At 54.1% G+C, this 19,333-nt stretch overlaps 1 protein-coding gene across 1 annotated transcript in view; it reads right to left on the reverse strand.

Moving 5' to 3' along the window:
• Window positions 1-1,315: 1,315 nt before the first annotated feature.
• LOC138299239 (E3 ubiquitin-protein ligase TRIM39-like) overlaps window positions 1,316-19,333 on the reverse strand; it is a 115,078-nt gene continuing 97,060 nt past the window's right edge. Inside the window, exon 8 of the mRNA XM_069237366.1 lies at window positions 1,316-1,481. The gene's annotated coding sequence lies outside the window, so the exon portion shown is untranslated. The remainder of the gene's footprint in view (window positions 1,482-19,333) is intronic.

Genomic DNA, 19,333 nt, shown 5'->3' on the forward strand with positions numbered 1-19,333 from the left:
GAGTAGAAAGTCAAGTCTAGCTTTTTGAATGGTAACATTATATTGTTTACAATCTGGAACATAAGGCATTCTGTTCCCTGGGATCATGTGGTCCCTTCAATGATATTCTTGTTGTCTACAGATGGGTTTAATACTGGTTGTCTAAGTGATATACCACAGCACCTGTTTTTTTGTCTATTTTCAAGGTTTTCTACTTTCTATTCTATTTGATCTAAAGCTTAACTCCTTTGGCAGGAGATCTTCATCTTCTTAAACTCCCTTATCCCACCAAAGGCTTTTAGCGCCTTGATCGTACGCAGATTTTGACAATGTAGACAAGAAAAGGGTCTGTGAGATTTCACGTCATCTCCACAGCTTCCGGGTCAAGTAGTGCCAGTCAGGGCATTGATATGGGTTAAGGTGGAAGTGCTCTGTAAAGTCAGCAGCTTCTGTGTTTTTTTTTTTTTAATAACACACTTGTATTGGTTTTGTAGATATAATATAATTACAGACCAAAAATACAGAAAATAAGAGTGAGTCATCTTGCCCTCCCACCCCAAAACAAAAAACAAAATGTGTTCCAGCAACAGTCCACAATGAACACATAATTGAGCATTTCTGTAAGAAAGATCCTCACGCTCAAAATTTGTAAACTACAGGGCTGTTCAAAGAGGCTTTTCCACTTCGAACAGTCCATTGATTGACAGATAATGTCATGTAGTATCCTATGCTGTCAGTAAAGCAGATCAAACTGTAACAGGTAGAGGTAAAGTGATGTGATGTGCTCTAATCCTAAACGGGTGTGCAAGTAACCAACCAGCCATTGGCTGGTTGAGGCCCCCTTACCTGCCAAGCGACAGGGTACCCTGCGGGTGATAGTGTGCTCTACAAATACACATAACAGATTCGAGAACAGGTCGAGATGTTGAGAACTTTCAGTATTTCATCTAATCACATTTGTATTAGGAGTTCACTCTTGGTTTTACAACCAGCAGCTCTTGAGCTCTTCTCCAACATTTCAGATCTTACTCAACACTTCTGTAATGCATATAGCTCCAATGCTAATTGAGTGAAATAATATCCTTATTCCAAAATTGGAAATGGAAATTGCTTCTTTCTGACTTCCCCTTTATCACCGATCCCTGGGTGTGATTGTCGAAATCTGATATGGCAAAACTAAGCTGGACACACACTTTTGACAGATTCATCAAAGTTATTAGCAAATCAGACCATTCTTTTAAATGGAAAGTACGAAATAACCATAACCACAGAGTGGTGCACTTATGATTATGAATTTGTTAAAGCAACAGAACACGGGGTACGCTCCAGCCAAATACCTCATTGCTTGGTATTTATTTTCATCAGTGGCAATCATTTATTTATGGAAAAGAGAATCTACAGTCTTTAGCAGATGTACTCTCTTCGGATTGCTCCTCTTTCAGGCGTCTGCTTATGTGCATAGAAGCCTGCCAGTACACACCAGTTCCGATAGATGCCACTTTCTGAAAAATATGAAATACACAGTACACTGAGGTGAGAATCAGTAATGCACTTAATGGAACACAGCTTCTTTTATTTTTGTCCTTATCTTTCTAACATTTAGATAATTTCTACATTCCATTCCAAACTCTCTGCTCAGCATAAAGGGACTTTCTTGTATCATAATGTACTGACTTGTATTAGACCATCAGAATGTTGGGCGCTCCATTAAAGCAGAGAGGACACAACTGGATGTGGATCTGCATTTATTTATATAGATTTATTTAGCGATATTAAAATTAATATCCTACTAAGGCCTGCATTGTGAGTTAAACAGATTTTGGGGTTGGGGAATGTTAAAGCACTAGTGTTCCTGATGCTAGCTCATATTCCCGCACCAAAAGTCGCCACTTAACTTTTTTTACAAGAATGTGTAGCAACCGCACAATCCTGGAGATAGCATCATATTGAGCTGCTGTCAACACCGACTCTATACTCTTCAATGATACTTAGGGGCAGATTTAAGAGTCTGTAGCGCCTCCTTGTGCCACAGTAATGTTCCCCCCGTTAGGGGGGTGGAAAAAATGGCACAAAGAAATCTAAGAGATTTCTTTGCATCATTTTTTTGGGCACTTTTAACGCCTGCTCAGAGCGGGTGTTAAAATCAGGCACACCATTGATTAAAATGGGCCTCAATGGGCTTTGCAGGATTAGTGTCAACATTTTTGACACTAATCCTGCAAAGCTCCGAACTAGCATACATAGCTACCGTCATGGTGTGCTGTATCTTAGATACGGTGCACACATGGTGGCATTAGGGAGGTGCTAAGGGGTTCAAATATATTTTATGGTTTCCACAACACATTTCACAATCATAAGTGAGAATGGAGTATTGTCTGTTTCACTAAGCCTCGGTTAAGATGGGTACCACTGTTAAATCGTGCTGTAAGCTTAGATCTGCCACCCCACCACCGATACACTTGCTGCCCTGTGTTGGTTGGAAATGGAGAGGTAGCTCGACCACAAGGAAACTCCTGGCTATCAGTTGTTCAGCAAGCACTAAGTAACCTACATTTGGACAATGCCTGGAATCTAAATTTTGATTTAGCCACCTTTAAAAGGCGGTCAAACTCCATTCTTGGACCATTGACAATGCAGAAATTGTCCTCAAAAGGGATGGATGGGCAGTGCTTTATTCTTATAACACTTGGAGCAAACAAAGGTACCTTACAAACCATATTGCAGCACCTATCCAACACTCACTCCTTTTATTCTGCACGGGGTCTTTCCATCAAATAATCAGGGGCCAGATGTACAAACCATTTAACTGGCTGCAAACAGCCGATTGGGTCATTTGCAACTGGTAAAATGCATTTTGCCATGCACAAAAGGAAAAATGCGACTTGGTAACTTGTTACCGAATCGCATTTTGCTTTTGCGATTCAGTATTAGAAAGGGCGTGTTTAGAGCGTCCCTTCCTAATACCGACTAGCACTGGCATGTATGAATGTTTTGCGACCGGAATGCGGTTGAAAAGCATTTGTATTTTACCAACTCCGTAGAGGAGGGTGTAACCTATGCGCAAACTGAAGGGATCCCCAAGGGACCCCTTCTCTTTGTGACTGTGGGTGAAAACATTTTTTAAGAGCAGGCAGTGATCCCAGACCTGCCTGCTTTTAAAAATTGAAATGAAAACTTTTCATTTTTCTTTTTGTAATGCATCCCAAAAAAAAATAGTTTTGTTGAAAAAGCAATCACAGACATGCGGCTCAGCAGACTACCATCCCTGTGTTTGTAGCCATTCACAATGGGTTGCAAATTGCGACCTGCCTCACGAATACTGATGGAGCAGGTCCATTTCCTACCCACTGTGAATCGCTAACAGTGTTAACCACACTGCTGTACATCTCAGTCTGTGATTTCCTAATAGCAAATCACTAAAATGTGCTAGTAGGAAAACGCAAATGATATTTTGTACATCTGTCCCCAGGTTCCTGCTTGGAAGCAATTGTGGTTGTACCCCCCCAATGCTGCTTGGAAGCAATCCTGGTCAATTCCCCCAATGCCGGGTATGGGGATACACTTCCTGTGTATTTGTCCTGCTGTAACTCACTTTAGACAGAAATTATGTCCTCACGGCTGGACTGGGAACCTAAAGCAGCCCTGGCAATTTTGTCAGACCAGCCCCAAAATCTGATTTGATGTGGGCAGAGACCTAGAACTTACCCAAATGTGCCTTTTAAGTGGGGGTGACTTCAAAGAAGGGTCTTTAAAGTTCACAAGTATCCTTTCTTCCTCAGCCCTGGGTCCAGACTATCAGTAAGGGTAATCAGCCCTTTGGGGACAGGCAGTGTCTATTCAGATGTGTCATCCCCTCTCGCCCTTCCTCTGCAGGAAGAGCAATCAGAATGCAGATGTGCACTCAGACTCACCTACCCTTCCTGTGTTTGTGGCTGTCTAGAGGGGATACACACAGTGTAGCTGTCACTCACACCAGGTGTATATTGGAGACAGGCTGCAGGCACATTACCAGTAAAGAAGATTTCATTACCATTCCAAAGATATGAAACATGAGACAGCTATTCCTCTGTAATCAGGAATTACAACTTAAACGTGTATTAATGAATTCCTAATGTTAAGCTTTGAGAAGAGTAGGCCTCACTGCAGAGAAAAACAACTTTGGGAGTTTTTCACTACCAGGACATGTAAAACTTAAAAGTCCATGTCCTACCTTTGTAGTTACATAGCACCCTGCCCTATGAGGGGATGTATAATAAAAGGAGAGTTTCAGGGGCAAGGAAGTTATAAATGACAAGTCGAAGTGGCTTTCATACTGCACACAGAGGCTCTACAGTGACAGACCTGAGACATGTTTAAAGGGCTACTTCATTGGGTGGCACAATCATTGCTACAGGCCCACTAGTAGCATTTAATATATAGGCCCTGATTATATGGCACACCAATTTTCAAGGGATGTACAAGAAAATTAAGCATGCTAATTATGTATAAACCAATGTTACCATGTTTAAGGGACATGCACTGTAGCATTGGTCATTAGTTGTAAAGTGCTCAAAGTCCTAAGGCCAACAGAAATAATCAGCAAAGATATGAGGCAAGCAGGCAAAAGGTTTGGGGGAAGTCCCCTCTAAGGATGATAGGTCAAACACGGCCTATAAAACAAAACTGTAAAATAATGCAATATGCTGTTAGGTTCTAAAGAAAACCCAAGATTGGTCAAAAATGCCACTGAAGACATTTAGCAGCTAAATTCTTGTTTGAAAGTCCTCAACATACTTGTTCACTCTTTAACCCTCCTTCCTAAATAAGTAACAGTAGATCAGAATGCCAGGCACATTTTAAGACGTTCATCAAACTTTCTTCAGAGTTTGTGAGGGAAGAGGACCTCTGGGCACCTGAACAGAGTCTCTGTGCTTCAGAAGCAGGATTATTTGTTTTTTCTCAACTGCTTCTGGCAGAGCACATAAAGTGTGTTCTAGCAGCTGCCTGCTTTCCTCGACGCACCTTTTGAGTGGTTCATAAAGAAGAACCAGGCCAAATGCAGAGTTCTTTTATAAGGTTATGGAACTGCAAGGAGGCTTACAATATTTGTATCATGTATGGCAGGGGGTACTTTATTCCTTATAACACATGGTCGCACCATCACCTTTCCCACAAACCACCAAAATCTGTTATGCGTAGCGCTTTTATAGTGTGCAACATGAGGACATAGTTTAAATACACAAAGAAATACACAAAGGTGAGACAGCACACTTGCAAAGATGAAGAATTAAAATAGAATCTCTAGTGAAAAATTAAACACATTCAAAAAGTTTTTTGATATGTTTCACAAAAATATTACAATCAGTTTAATACACGTCAGTTGTTTTTAAGAAAAGGCACAGTTAAACTGAATGTGTAGAAACATGCAGAAGTATTCGAACTGTTCTACAATTATGTAATGAGTGCAAAAAACGAAACATGTTGCCATAACTTTCTCCTTTCTGCTTGTCACTGTACAGTTAAAAATTACAGCAGGAGAAAGAAAAGCTGTGTTTCGTTTCCGTTCTTTAAACTGATGCTTTAATTATGCTGCCTGACCAGTTTTTCCACTCGACTGCTTTTGTGGCAGCAGGCATTTTAACGTCAGGACTTAGGGGGTCATTCTGACCTCGGCGGTAAAAGGCGCTTACCGCCGGTCAGAAGACCGCCATAACACCGCCGCGGTCGCGGTAAACCGCCACGGTCATTCTGACCCGCAACTGGCAAACCGCCAAAAACCCGACATCCACAAAAGTCCGCCACACCAAAGGTCAGCGAAAAAATGGCGATGACCAAACCTCCACCGCCACGCCAACAGCTATACGCCCATGCCATTCCGACCCACGAATCCACGCGGCGGTCTTTCAACCGCGGTATTCCATTGGCGGTACACACCGCTGCGCTCAAAATACACACACCCTTACAAAACACCACCACATTGGACAATTTGAAATACACACACCTGATACACATACACACACCACTCCCACACACCCAATACAATATAAAACACACACCCACCTCACCCACAAACCCTTACGACCACAATTGCGAATCAAGGACAGAGAGAGACTGCACAGCTTAGAGTAGACCATCACACAGAGGCTAATCACAACATCACCCACACAATTACAATGCACAAAACACCATACAACACCGCACACATCACACTCCACAACACATACAACATCCCTCACCTCATCCACACCACCCCATGGCACCCCAAAGACACCCCAGGTTTTCTGACGCATAACTCAGGGTCATGGTGGAGGAAATAGTACGCGTAGAGCCCCAGCTATTCGGGGCACAGGTGCAGCACACCACAATTGCTAGGAAGATGGAGCTATGGCAAAGGATAGTCGACAGGGTCAACGCGGTGGGACAGCATCCACGCAATCGGGACGACATCAGGAAGAGATGGAACGACCTACGGGGGAAGGTGCGTTCCATGGTATCAAGGCACAACATTGCGGTGCAGAAGACTGGCGGCGGACCCCCACCTACTCCCCCAGAATTCACAGCATGGGAGGAGGAAGTCTTGCACATCCTGCATCCTGAGGGCCTCGCAGGAGTAGGCGGAGGAATGGACTCTGGTAAGGCAAATCGTAACTACTACTTCCCACCCCCACCCCACCTGCATGCCAGCACATACCCCCACCCTCACCCCCACCCCATCACACCAACTCCTTGCAAATGTCCCACCATCACAACCCACCGATCCCAACACCTAGACCTGCATGCGGCCACAAAGCATGGACACCCATCACCAAAGCATGCCCACTGCACACACACATCACCCCCACAAGCCACCCTCACAAAAGCCCCCACACGGGAATGCCTGCACTTGGGTACACGGACACCCACCCATCACACGAAATGCCACACACAGAACCAATAACCATACCCTTATACCCCTGCAGGACCCGAACGCCACCACACCGCCACGGAGGGTACAGAGATGTCCATCCCACCCCCAGAAGAGGCCCCCAGCGATGACAGCAGCTCTGTCGACCTGGACCCAGATGACCAGTCCGGCCCATCGGGGACCTCTGGACAGTCGGTTCCCCAAACACAGCCACAGGCTACAGCAGACCTAACCCCCTCTGGGAACACCAGCACAGCTCCCACCCAGCGGGCCCATGCCTCTGTCTCCAGGACACGTCAATCAGCGGTGTGTCCGCCACTACAGGGCACCCAGGTTGACCCACCACCCCAACAACAACAGGGACCTGGGGGCAGTGGTAGTGGGCACACCGTCCAGGGGACAGAGGCCCAGGGAAACAGGGGAACTGGGAGGGCTGCTGTGCGACAGGGGGGGGGACAGGCCCAGGGAACCCACTCTCCAAGAGGCCCTCACCACCATCATGGGAGCATACCACCACTCCCAGGAGACAATGGCGACGGTACTGGCCAGGTTCCAGGAGATCCAGGCACAGCAGGAGGAACGGTACATGGGGTTCAGAGAGGAACTCAGGAACATCGGTTCCGCAATGGGGACCATAGTCCTGGCCCTTAACCAGATAGTCACCACATTGCGGGACCATGTGGCACCCCAAAGGGCCCCCGTCACTAGCCTGGACCAGGAACAGCCTACCACCTCCGCCGGTGCTAGTGGACAGGAGGCCCCCACACAACGACAGGCCACCAGTACCCCACCTCCTGCTGAAGAACAACCACCCCGCAAGCGGAACCTGAGATCACACAAGAAGACAGAGTAGGATTGCAAGACCCCCGCCAGCATAAGATACCCCCTGATGTCATCCCACTGTCCCACATTGTCACCCTGTCCAACCTTAAACTGCCCCTGCTCCATCCTTCCACAGGCATATGGACAATGCACCTGTGCGTCTGAGAACTGGACTCTGCCATGGACATTACTCCACCCCCACCCATCACCGTTTTACTATCATGTACCTATATGTAGCACTTGAAATAAATCACTTATTGCACGTACAATAACAGGAGTCTGCTTATATTTTACTATAATGTATCGCACATAACGGTGCTATGATGTTCTGTGACATTGTGATGACAACATACCAATGACAACAAGGTGTAGTCCATGGGCAAACAAAGCAGAAGTCACGCAGTTGGTCAAACAGCTCTGAAAAGTGAATGGAAAGTCACAATTCAGTTAAAAGGAAATGGTGGGGTACACAGAAAGTAGAGACGCAGGAGGCCTGAAGTAAATGTAAAATGGCGTGGGTGATTCTTACCTGTGTGCTACTGAAAATACTGTTGTATAACTGTGTCCCTGTTGTCCGTGTCGTCCCCGTCGTCTTCCTCCTCTTCAGGCTCCACAGCTGCTACAACACCACCATCTGGACCATCCTCCTGCAGGAAAGGCACCTGGCGTCGCAATGCAAGATTGTGAAGCATACAGCAGGCCACGATGATATGGCACACCTTCTTTGGTGAGTACATTAGGGATCCACCTGTCATATGCAGGCACCTAAACCTGGCCTTCAGGACCCCAAAGGTCCTTTCTATTATCCTCCTAGTTCGCCCATGGGCCTCATTGTACCGTTCCTCTGCCCTGGTCCGGGGATTCCTCACTGGGGTCAGTAGCCACGACAGGTTGGGGTAACCAGAGTCACCTAATAACCACACACGGTGTCTCTGTAGCTGTTCCATCACATAGGGGATGCTGCTATTTCGCATGACATACGCGTCATGCACTGACCCAGGGAACTTGGCATTTACATGGGAGATGTACTGGTCTGCCAAACAGACCACCTGGACATTCATCGAATGATAACTTTTTCTATTTCTGTACACCTGCTCACTGCCTTTGGGGGGTACCAAAGCCACATGGGTCCCATCAATGGCACCAATGATGTTTGGGATATGTCCAAGGGCATAGAAATCACCCTTCACTGTAGCCAATTCATCCTCCTCAGGGAAAACAATGTAGCTCCGCATGTATTTCATCAGGGCAGACAACACTCTGGACAAAACCTTAGAAAACATAGGCTGAGACATCCCTGATGACATGGCCACTGTTGTCTGAAAAGACCCACTTGCCAAAAAATTGAGTACTGACAGAACCTGCACCAGAGGGGGAATCCCTGTGGGTTGGCGGATGGGGGACATCAGGTCTGGCTCCAGCTGGGCACACAGTTCATGTATAGTGGCTCTGTCAAGTCTGTATCGAAGTATAATATGTCGTTCTTCCATTGTCGACAGGTCCACCAGCAGTCGGTACACGGGAGGATTCATCCTTCTCCTCGCAAGTCCCAGCGGACGGTGCCTAGGAAGGACAACATGGAGCACAAAGTCAAGCAACCCACAGGTACGTTCACACAGCTTGCACAGTAATTGAATCGCAATGCAGTGAAAGGCCTGTATGAGTAGCAATGCAAGGCCTAGGCCTGTGTGACGCAGTAGACATTAGGCCATGTGGGCCCTTGAAATGGCGGCTGCCTGACCTGAGAAGTGTGACAGTGGGATGTGAGGTCAATGCGCTGGCGTGGCACACCGTGGCGGTAGGCGGTCAAAGACCGCGGTGCGAAGCCGCATTGGCTAACATTGAACCCTATGGGTATCAGGAGCCAATGACGATGTGCGCCGGCGGTACGCACCGCCGCAGTACGCACCGCCGCGGGCGTGACCGCCATTTTCTAGCTGCTTAATCACTCGAGACCTGATCATCCACAGGAGAGGACCTATACTGCAAGTGCTGCTGTGACCTCGGTCTGGAAGAGACAATGGCTGCTGCGACTGGGGAAAGGGCCCCTGCCTTCACTTCTGAAGAGTTGGAGAAACTTGTGGATGGGGTCCTCCCTCAGTATGCGCTACTCTACGGTCCTCCAGACCATCAGGTAAGTACACTGGGTGCACGTTGAATGGGCTATGCCTGTGTTGAGTGGGGTGGATGTAAGATGGTGGGGAGGGGAGCGAATGAGGAGTGCAACGCACGACAGATGAGAGCATGTGCCACATGGCAAGGTTGGGGAGGGGGGGCCAATCACATCTAACATGCAGAAAAGTGATGATATTTCCTTTCCCACCCTGTACATGTCAAATAGGTCAGCGCCCATCAGAAAGTCGACATTTGGCGTGCCATCGCCAAGGACGTCCGGGCCCTGGGGGTCCACAACAGACGGGGCACCCACTGCCGAAAGAGGTGGGAGGACATCCGCTGAGTCTCTGCTGGGGATGGCCTCCCAACGTAGGAGGGGTGCAAGTCGTACCTTGACCCCCCTGATGTCCCGGATCCTGGCGGTGGCCTACCCCGATTTGGATGGGCGCGTGAGGACATCACGGCAGACACAAGGGGGTGAGTATCAGCACATTCTGCTATCTTTGCGCGCAGTGGAGGTGTCTGGGTTGGGGAGGAGGGCTGTGGGTGACTTTAGGCCAGGGCGCTTTCTGTAGGATAGTCCCCTCCTTTAGGCATGGCCCTGTGCCCCCGGCCGCCACCTTTGTAGGGTGCCAAGTACAGCTATCCATGGTCCAGCATCACCCATGTGTGCATTTGTTGTCCATAGACCTGTAGGCCTAGTCACAAGTACTGAGTAGTGTACCCCGATTGCGCGGCGTAGTGCAGGAGGCTCCTGTGTCTGTCCTCTCCGACAACGGTGTTGACAATGCATGCACTCAACCTGTCTTTATTTCTCCCCCCACCCTTTTTCTTTATCTTCTTGTGCATGTGTGCATTAGCATCATCAGGCGGAGGAGAATTGGCATCGGAGCACGAGGGAGCTGCAACTCACATGGCCCCGGTGGGCCATGCTACAGACACCGAGTACACCAGTGATACGGAGGGCGAGGGGAGCTCCACAACGGGGACCCGTGGAGACGTCAGCGACACCGACACGTCCTCGGAAGGGAGCTCCCTTGCGGTGGCGGCAACATCCGTGCCCACCGCCACAACAGGTACAGCCGCCACCCAGCGCACCAGCCCTGCCCTCCCAGCAGCCCCTCAGCCTTCGCTCCGTGCCCGCTCGCCCAGGAAGGCGGGCATCTCCTTCGCCCCAGGCACCTCAGGCCCTGCCCCAGTTACCCCTGCCTCCCTCAGTGAGGAGGTCATTGACCTCCTGAGGACACTCATTGTTGGGCAGTCTACCCTCTTGAATGCCATCCAGGGTGTAGAAAGGGAGGTGCATCGGAGCAATGCATACCTGGAGGGCATTCATTTGGGTCAGGCTGCCCATCAACGATCGTTCAATGCTCTGGCTTCAGCACTGACGGCAGCCATTGTCCCTGTTTCCTGCCTCCCTCTTCTAACTGCCTCTACCCAGTCCCAGTCTCCTGTTCCTCAGCCTATCCCATCCACACCATCAGACCAGCCTGCACACACCTCAACACCCAAGGGCAGCTCATCCAGACATAAGCACCACAGATCCCACAAGCATTCACCCAAGCAACATCCAGATGCAGACATGGCAACAGTCACTACCACCTCTGTGTCCCCCTCCTCCTCGTCTCCCTCCTCCCTCCCTGTGACGTCTCCACTCACACCTGCATGCACACCACCATCAGCCAGTACTTCCATCACCAGCACACCCTCCAGTACAGTCCGCACACGTGCAGTCACCACCCCCACTGCCATTTACACGTCCCCTGTGTCCTCTCCCACTGTGTCTGTCACCCCCTCTTCCAAAACACACAAACGCAGGCAGCCACCCACCCAACAGCCATCCACCTCACCAAAGCCTACGTCACAAGCACCTGCACCCAAAGACAGCACACCTGACTCTCCTACAACCACATCCTCTTCCTCCACTCCCATAACCACTACACCTACCCGTCCCTGTCTTTCCAAATTGATTTTCCTTTCCAACCTTGACCTCTTTCCAACCACTGACCCACCCCCTCCATCTGGTAAGAGTCCTAAGAGCACCTCAGCCACCACCAGCCCAGCATCGAAGGCGACCATTGTGCACGGGTATTGGAGTCCACCTTTTCCTAGTGCAGATACATCGGCCAGCAGCAAGGGGACAGCCAGCCCATCCCCTGGGTGGAGAGAACCCGAAAAACAAAGGGCCGGCGCGAGAAGGCTGACACGGCTGCCACCAAGGAGCAAAGTCGTGGCCCGTCACCTGCCACAACATCAAGGGGAGGCAAGGGCCGGAGAGCCTCATCGAAGGAGGGCAAGGGCAGCAGGGCGGAGAAGTCAGCCAGCAGGCGCGCGGACCAGGAGGGCCCCACCAGCCCCATACCGGGTGTGACGGAGGACACCCACGGGCCCAGGACTCCATCACAGGAGGGGCCAGCAACCGCACGGTCGGAGGGCGACTAAGCGGGAAGTCCTGGCCAGGTCTGGCTCCCTTGAAAGACAGGACAAGCACCGCTGAACAGGGCCCGCCGTGAAGAGCACCGCTGAACAGGGCCCCGCCGTGAAGACAGGCACCGCTGAACAAAGCCCCGCCGTGAAGACAAGCACCGCTGAACAGGGCCCCGCCGTGAAGACAGGCACCGCTGAACAGGGCCCCGCCGTGAAGACAGGCACCGCTGAACAGGGCCCGCCGTGAAGACAGGCCCCGCTGAACAGGGCCCCGCCGTGAAGGGCACCGCCGAACAGGGCCCCGCCGTGAAGACAGGCACCGCTGAACAGGGCCCCGCCGTGAAGACAAGCACCGCTGAACAGGGCCCCGCCGTGAAGAGCACCGCTGAACAGGGCCCCGCCGTGAAGAGCACCGCTGAACAGGGCCCCGGCGTGAAGACAGGCACCGCTGAACAGGGCCCCGCCGTAAAGACAGGCCCCGCTGAACAGGGCTCCGCCGTGAAGACAGGCACCGCTGAACAGGGCCCCGCCGTGAAGACAGGCACCGCTGAACAGGGCCCCACTGTGAAGACAGGCACCGCTGAACAGGGCCCCGCCGTGAAGAGCACCGCTGAACAGGGCCCCGCCGTGAAGAGCACCGCTGAACAGGGCCCCGCCGTGAAGACAGGCACCGCCGAACAGGGCCTGCCGTGAAGAGCACAGCTGAACAGGGCCCCGCCGTGAAGACAGGCACCGCTGAACAGGGCCCCGCCGTGAAGACAGGCACCGCTGAACAGGGCCCCGCCGTGAAGACAGGCACCGCTGAACAGGGCCCCGCCGTGAAGACAGGCACCGCTGAACAGGGCCCCGCCGTGAAGACAGGCACCGCTGAACAGGGCCCCGCCGTGAAGAGCACCGCTGAACAGGGCCCCGCCGTGAAGACAGGCACCGCCGAACAGGGCCCCGCCGTGAAGACAGGCCCCGCCGAACAGGGCCCCGCCGTGAAGACAGGCACCGCCGAACAGGGCCCCGCCGTGAAGACAGGCACCGCCGAACAGGGCCCCGCCGTGAAGAGAGGCACCGCCGAACAGGGCCCTGCCGTGAACAGCACCGCTGAACAGGGCCCCGCCGTGAAGACAGACACCGCCGAACAGGGTCCCGCCGTGAAGAGCACCGCTGAACAGGGCCCCACCGTGAAGAGCACCGCTGAACAGGGCCCCGCCGTGAAGACAGGCACCGCTGAACAGGGCCCCGCCGTGAAGACGGGCACCGCTGAACAGGGCCCCGCCGTGAAGAGCACCGCTGAACAGGGCCCCGCCGTGAAGACAGGCACCGCTGAACAGAGCCCCGCCGTGAAGACAAGCACCGCTAAACAGGGCCCCGCCGTGAAGACAAGCACCGCTGAACAGGGCCCCGCGTGAAGAGCACCCCTGAACAGGGCCCCGCCGTGAAGAGCACCGCTGAACAGGGCCCCGGCGTGAAGACAGGCACCGCTGAACAGGGCCCTGCCGTAAAGACAGGCACCGCTGAACAGGGCTCCACCGTGAAGACAGGCACCGCTGAACAGGGCCCCGCCGTGAAGACAGGCACCGCTGAACAGGGCCCCACTGTGAAGACAGGCACCGCTGAACAGGGCCCCGCCGTGAAGAGCACCGCTGAACAGGGCCCCGCCGTGAAGACAGGCACCGCCGAACAGGGCCTGCCGTGAAGAGCACAGCTGAACAGGGCCCCGCCGTGAAGACAGGCACCGCTGAACAGGGCCCCGCTGTGAAGACAGGCACCGCTGAACAGGGCCCCGCCGTGAAGACAGGCACCGCTGAACAGGGCCCCGCCGTGAAGAGCACCGCTGAACAGGGCCCCGCCGTGAAGACAGGCACCGCCGAACAGGGCCCCGCCGTGAAGACAGGCACCGCCGAACAGGGCCCCGCCGTGAAGAGAGGCACCGCCGAACAGGGCCCCGCCGTGAAGAGAGGCACCGCCGAACAGGGCCCCGCCGTGAAGAGAGGCACCGCCGAACAGGGCCCCGCCGTGAACAGCACCGCTGAACAGGGCCCCGCCGTGAAGACAGACACCGCCGAACAGGGTCCCTCCGTGAAGAGCACCGCTGAACAGGGCCCCACCGTGAAGAGCACCGCTGAACAGGGCCCCGCCGTGAAGACAGGCACCGCTGAACCGGGCCCTGCCGTGAAGACAGGCACCGCTGAACCGGGCCCCGCCGTGAAGACAGGCACCGCTGAACCGGGCCCCGCCGTGAAGACAGGCACCGCTGAACAGGGCCCCGCCGTGAAGACAGGCACCGCTGAACAGGGCCCCGCCGTGAAGACAGGCACCGCTGAACAGGGCCCCGCCGTGAAGAGCACCGCTGAACAGGGCCCCGCCGTGAAGAGCACCGCTGAACAGGGCCCCGCCGTGAAGACAGGCACCGCTGAACAGAGCCCCGCCGTGAAGACAAGCACCGCTGAACAGGGCCCCGCCGTGAAGACAGGCACCGCTGAACAGGGCCCCGCCGTGAAGACAGGCACCGCTGAACAGGGCCCGCCGTGAAGACAGGCACCGCTGAACAGGGCCCCGCCGTGAAGAGCATCGCCGAACAGGGCCCCGCCGGGAAGACAGGCACCGCTGAACAGGGCCCCGCCGTGAAGACAAGCACCGCTGAACAGGGCCCCGCGTGAAGAGCACCCCTGAACAGGGCCCCGGCCGTGAAGAGCACCCCTGAACAGGGCCCCGCCGTGAAGAGCACCGCTGAACAGGGCCCCGCCGTGAAGACAGGCACCGCTGAACAGGGCCCCGCCGTGAAGACAGGCACCGCTGAACAGGGCCCCGCCGTGAAGAGCACCGCCGAACAGGGCCTGCCGTGAAGACAGGCACCGCTGAACAGGGCCCCGCCGTGAAGACAGGCACCGCTGAACAGGGCCCCGCCGTGAAGAGCACCGCTGAACAGGGCCCCGCCGTGAAGACAGGCACCGCCGAACAGGGCCCCGCCGTGAAGGGCGGCACCGCCGAACAGGGCCCCGCCGTGAAGGGAGGCACCGCCGAACAGGGCCCCGCCGCGAAGAGCACCGCTGAACAGGGCCCCGCCGTGAAGAGCACCGCTGAACAGGGCCCCGCCGTGAAGACAGGCACCGCTGAACAGGGCCCCGCCGTGAAGAGCACCGCTGAACAGGGCCCCGCCGTGAAGAGCACCGCTGAAAAGGGCCCCGCCGTGAAGAGCACCGCCGAACAGGGCCCCGCCGTGAAGAGCACCGCTGAACAGGGCCCCGCCGTGAAGAGCACCGCTGAACAGGGCCCCGCCGTGAAGACAGGCACCGCCGAACAGGGCCCGCCGTGAAGAGCACAGCTGAACAGGGCCCCGCCGTGAAGACAGGCACCGCTGAACAGGGCCCCGCCGTGAAGACAGGCACCGCCGAACAGGGCCCCGCCGTGAAGACAGGCACCGCCGAACAGGGCCCCGCCGTGAAGACAGGCACCGCCGAACAGGGCCCCGCCGCGAAGAGCACTGCTGAACAGGGCCCCGCCGTGAAGAGCACCGCTGAACAGGGCCCCGCCGTGAAGACAGGCACCGCTGAATAGGGCCCCCCCGTGAAGAAAGGCACCGCTGAACAGGGCCCCGCCGTGAAGAGCACCGCTGAACAGGGCCCCGCCGTGAAGACAGGCACCGCCGAACAGGGCCCCGCCGTGAAGAGCACAGCTGAACAGGGCCCCGCCGTGAAGAGCACCGCTGAACAGGGTCCCGCCGTGAAGACAGGCACCGCTGAATAGGGCCCCGCCGTGAAGAGCACCGCTGAACAGGGCCCCGCCGTGAAGACAGGCACTGCTGAACAGGGCCCCGCCGTGAAGAGCACCGCTGAACAGGGCCCCGCCGTGAAGAGCACCGCTGAACAGGGCCCACCGTGAAGACAGGCACCGCCGAACAGGGCCTTGCCGTGAAAAGCACCGCTGAACAGGGCCCCGCCGTGAAGAGCACCGCTGAACAGGGCCCCGCCGTGAAGACAGGCACCGCCGAACAGGGCCCCACCGTGAAGAGCACCGCTGAACAGGGCCCCGCCGTGAAGACAGGCACCGCTGAACAGGGCCCCGCCGTGAAGACAGGCACCGCTGAACAGGGCCCGCCGTGAAGACTGGCACCGCTGAACAGGGCCCCGCCGTCTCAAGCACCGCTCCGCTGGGCCCCGCCGTCTCAAGCACCGCTCCGCTGGGCCCCGCCGTCTCAAGCACCGCTCCGCTGGGCCCCGCCGTCTCAAGCACCGCTCCGCTGGGCCCCGCCGTCTCAAGCACCGCTGCGCTGGGCCCTTCCTGTCAAGTACCGCTCCGCTGGGCCCCGCAGTCTCAAGCACCGCTCCGCTGGGCCCCGCCGTCTCAAGCACCGCTCCGCTGGGCCCCGCCGTCTCAAGCACCGCTCCGCTGGGCCCCGCCGTCTCAAGCACCGCTCCGCTGGGCCCTTCCTGTCAAGCACCGCTCCGCTGGGCCCTACCGTCTCAAGCACCGCTCCGCTGGGCCCTTCCTGTCAAGCACCGCTCCGCTGGGCCCCGCCGTCTCAAGCACCGCTCCGCTCCGCTGGGCCCTTCCTGTCAAGCACCGCTCCGCTGGGCCCTTCCTGTCAAGCACCGCTCCGCTGGGCCCCGCCGTCTCAAGCACCGCTCCGCTGGGCCCTTCCTGTCAAGCACCGCTCCGCTGGGCCCTTCCTGTCAAGCACCGCTCCGCTGGGCCCCGCCGTCTCAAGCACCGCTCCGCTGGGCCCCGCCACCTCAAGCACCGCTGGCCCATTGACAGTGCCGGTTCTGTGTCGAGCTGGTGTTCACGCTGCACTCTGGGCACCCTGCCTCCTCCAATACCAGTGGAGTCGGGTATCCATCTGATGGACTGTGGCTTTGCACTCCCCAGGATGTAACAGTGGGCAACCCACCCACTGTAGAGACTTGTGAGACTGTGGCTTTGCACTCCCCAGGATGGCACAGTGGGCAACCCACCCACTGTAGAGACTTGTGAGACTGTGGCTTTGCACTCCCCAGGATGGCACAGTGGGCAAGCCACCCACTGTAGAGACTTGAGAGACTGTGGCTTTGCACTCCCCAGGATGGTACAGTGGGCATGGAGGCCCCTCGTGGATCTGGCGTCGTGGACTCATGTGGCTGAGGTGCCCCCCCTTCCCTTCCCCCTGAGGTGCCTGTAGTTTTCTCATCTGATGCCCCTGCAGTGTTCTCTCCAACGGAATCTGGTCTCCTGTGTGGGCTTTGCCCATGTGTTTGTGGACATTGGCCCACGGACTGTGGAACTTTGACAAACTGAGCAGGACTTCTTGCCTATGTATATAGATTTCGCACTGTTCAATTTTTTTTTTTTTAATTTCATATACATTATTTTCCATGACTTCAATGAACCTATTTTATACATAAATTTAAATTTTCATTTTAATTATGTCTTTGCATTTTTCCGGGGGGTTTGGGGGATGTCACTCTGAGTTGTTGCTCTGCATTGGTGTGTAGATAGTTGGGGGGGGGGGGGGGGGGTCGCGTATGTGTGTGCCCGTAACCTTTTCTCCTTCCCCCTCCCCTGTGTCGTAGGTGCAGTACTCACCGTTGTCGTCTGCGCCGGCGTTCGTACTCGTGGTAGATGAGCAGGTAGACAATAGCTGGTAGGATGTTCAATTCGGGTTCCATGCTGTCCTCCGTCCTCGTGGAGTGTGTAGAGGTAAGCGTTTTCCCGTTCGTAGTCTGTTTCCGCCGTGTTTTTATCGGCGGGGCTCCCGCCCCGGAAAAGGTGCCGGATTGGTGAGTTGTGATAGGGTGGGCGGTACTTTGTCTGCCGCCTGCCTGTTGGCGGTGACCGCTGCGCTGTTTGTCTGTCCCGCCGTGGCGGTCGGAGTGTTAAAGTGGCGGGCTGTGTTGGCGGTTCCCGCCAGGGTCAGAATTCATTTTTTTTTACCGCCTGCCTGTTGGCGGGTTGGACGCCGCTTTATCACCGACCGCCAGTGTTGGAATCACCCCCTCTGTGTTGAACAGCTAGGTCATTTCTTGCATCACAAGTCGCCTACTGTAAATAAATTGGAGACTGTTTTTTATGTAGGGATTGAAGGGACCTATGCATTATACAGGTGATATAGCAACCCCTTCCATACATTATAAGGATACCGTAAGTCAACAAGGAGTTCCATGACATATTGATTGACCTCTATAAGGTCATAGAACCTGGAGTTGACATGCAACATCATTATAATGTATAGTGGGGAGGGGGCTTATCCCATGTAATACTATGTTTACTTTTTCTCAGAAACCTATTTATTTGTAAAAATTAAGCGTTTCAGATTAGGAGGTGAAAAATAAATATATGTGGTTACTATAGAAACCGTGATAACAACTGCCCCTTTCATTTTATTCATCAATCAATCCTTTGTCTTGGCAAACAGCCACACAACAGTTTCAGATACATGAAAAATAAAATAGCAGTCACTACAGAGAGAAAGCAGTGTTTCTTTAAAAAAAAAAAGTAAAACAGTGTTCTACCACAGGCTTTTCTCTACGTAAATTGTCACGATGCCTAGGGCTCGCCCTTATTTATTAACTCCCCTTTGCATGTCGTGGCCAGAACCATTTCTGTGTCCATGCATATTGTTTTCCAACATAACATCCCTCCCATTAGTAGTACAGTGCGACCCTCCCGGTCTCAACATAGCATTCCTCCTTAACTCCGAGAGAACAAAAAAAAAAAACAATGAAAACGTCCCAGACAAAACAGTATGGAAAAGACGAACAAACAAACATTAAACAGAGAACACAGTGAGGACAGCAAAACAATAGTCACAAAATTCACACTCAGTTCGAGTTGTTGGCTAGCGACAGGTCTTCGGGATCAGTTCAACACGCAGTCCTTGAATCTTGTGGATCTGCTGAATGTGGTCTGAAATGATACCTCGCCGTCCCCTTCCCATGGATCACCAGACTGTTCCAACCCAGCTCTCCCAGTTGTGGGATGGGTGTTTCATCTGCACCCTCACCTACACCACCTCCAGTGCTGTTCTCCTGATGGTTAGGTGACTGGCAGACTGAATCATGAATGTCAGACTTTCTCACCTGCTCTGTGGAACCTTCTGTGGGACGTCTTGGAGAATACAACAATATGTCTTCCTCAAGT

Source organism: Pleurodeles waltl, chromosome 6, assembly GCF_031143425.1.
Source record: "Pleurodeles waltl isolate 20211129_DDA chromosome 6, aPleWal1.hap1.20221129, whole genome shotgun sequence".
Lineage (NCBI taxonomy): Eukaryota > Metazoa > Chordata > Amphibia > Caudata > Salamandridae > Pleurodeles > Pleurodeles waltl.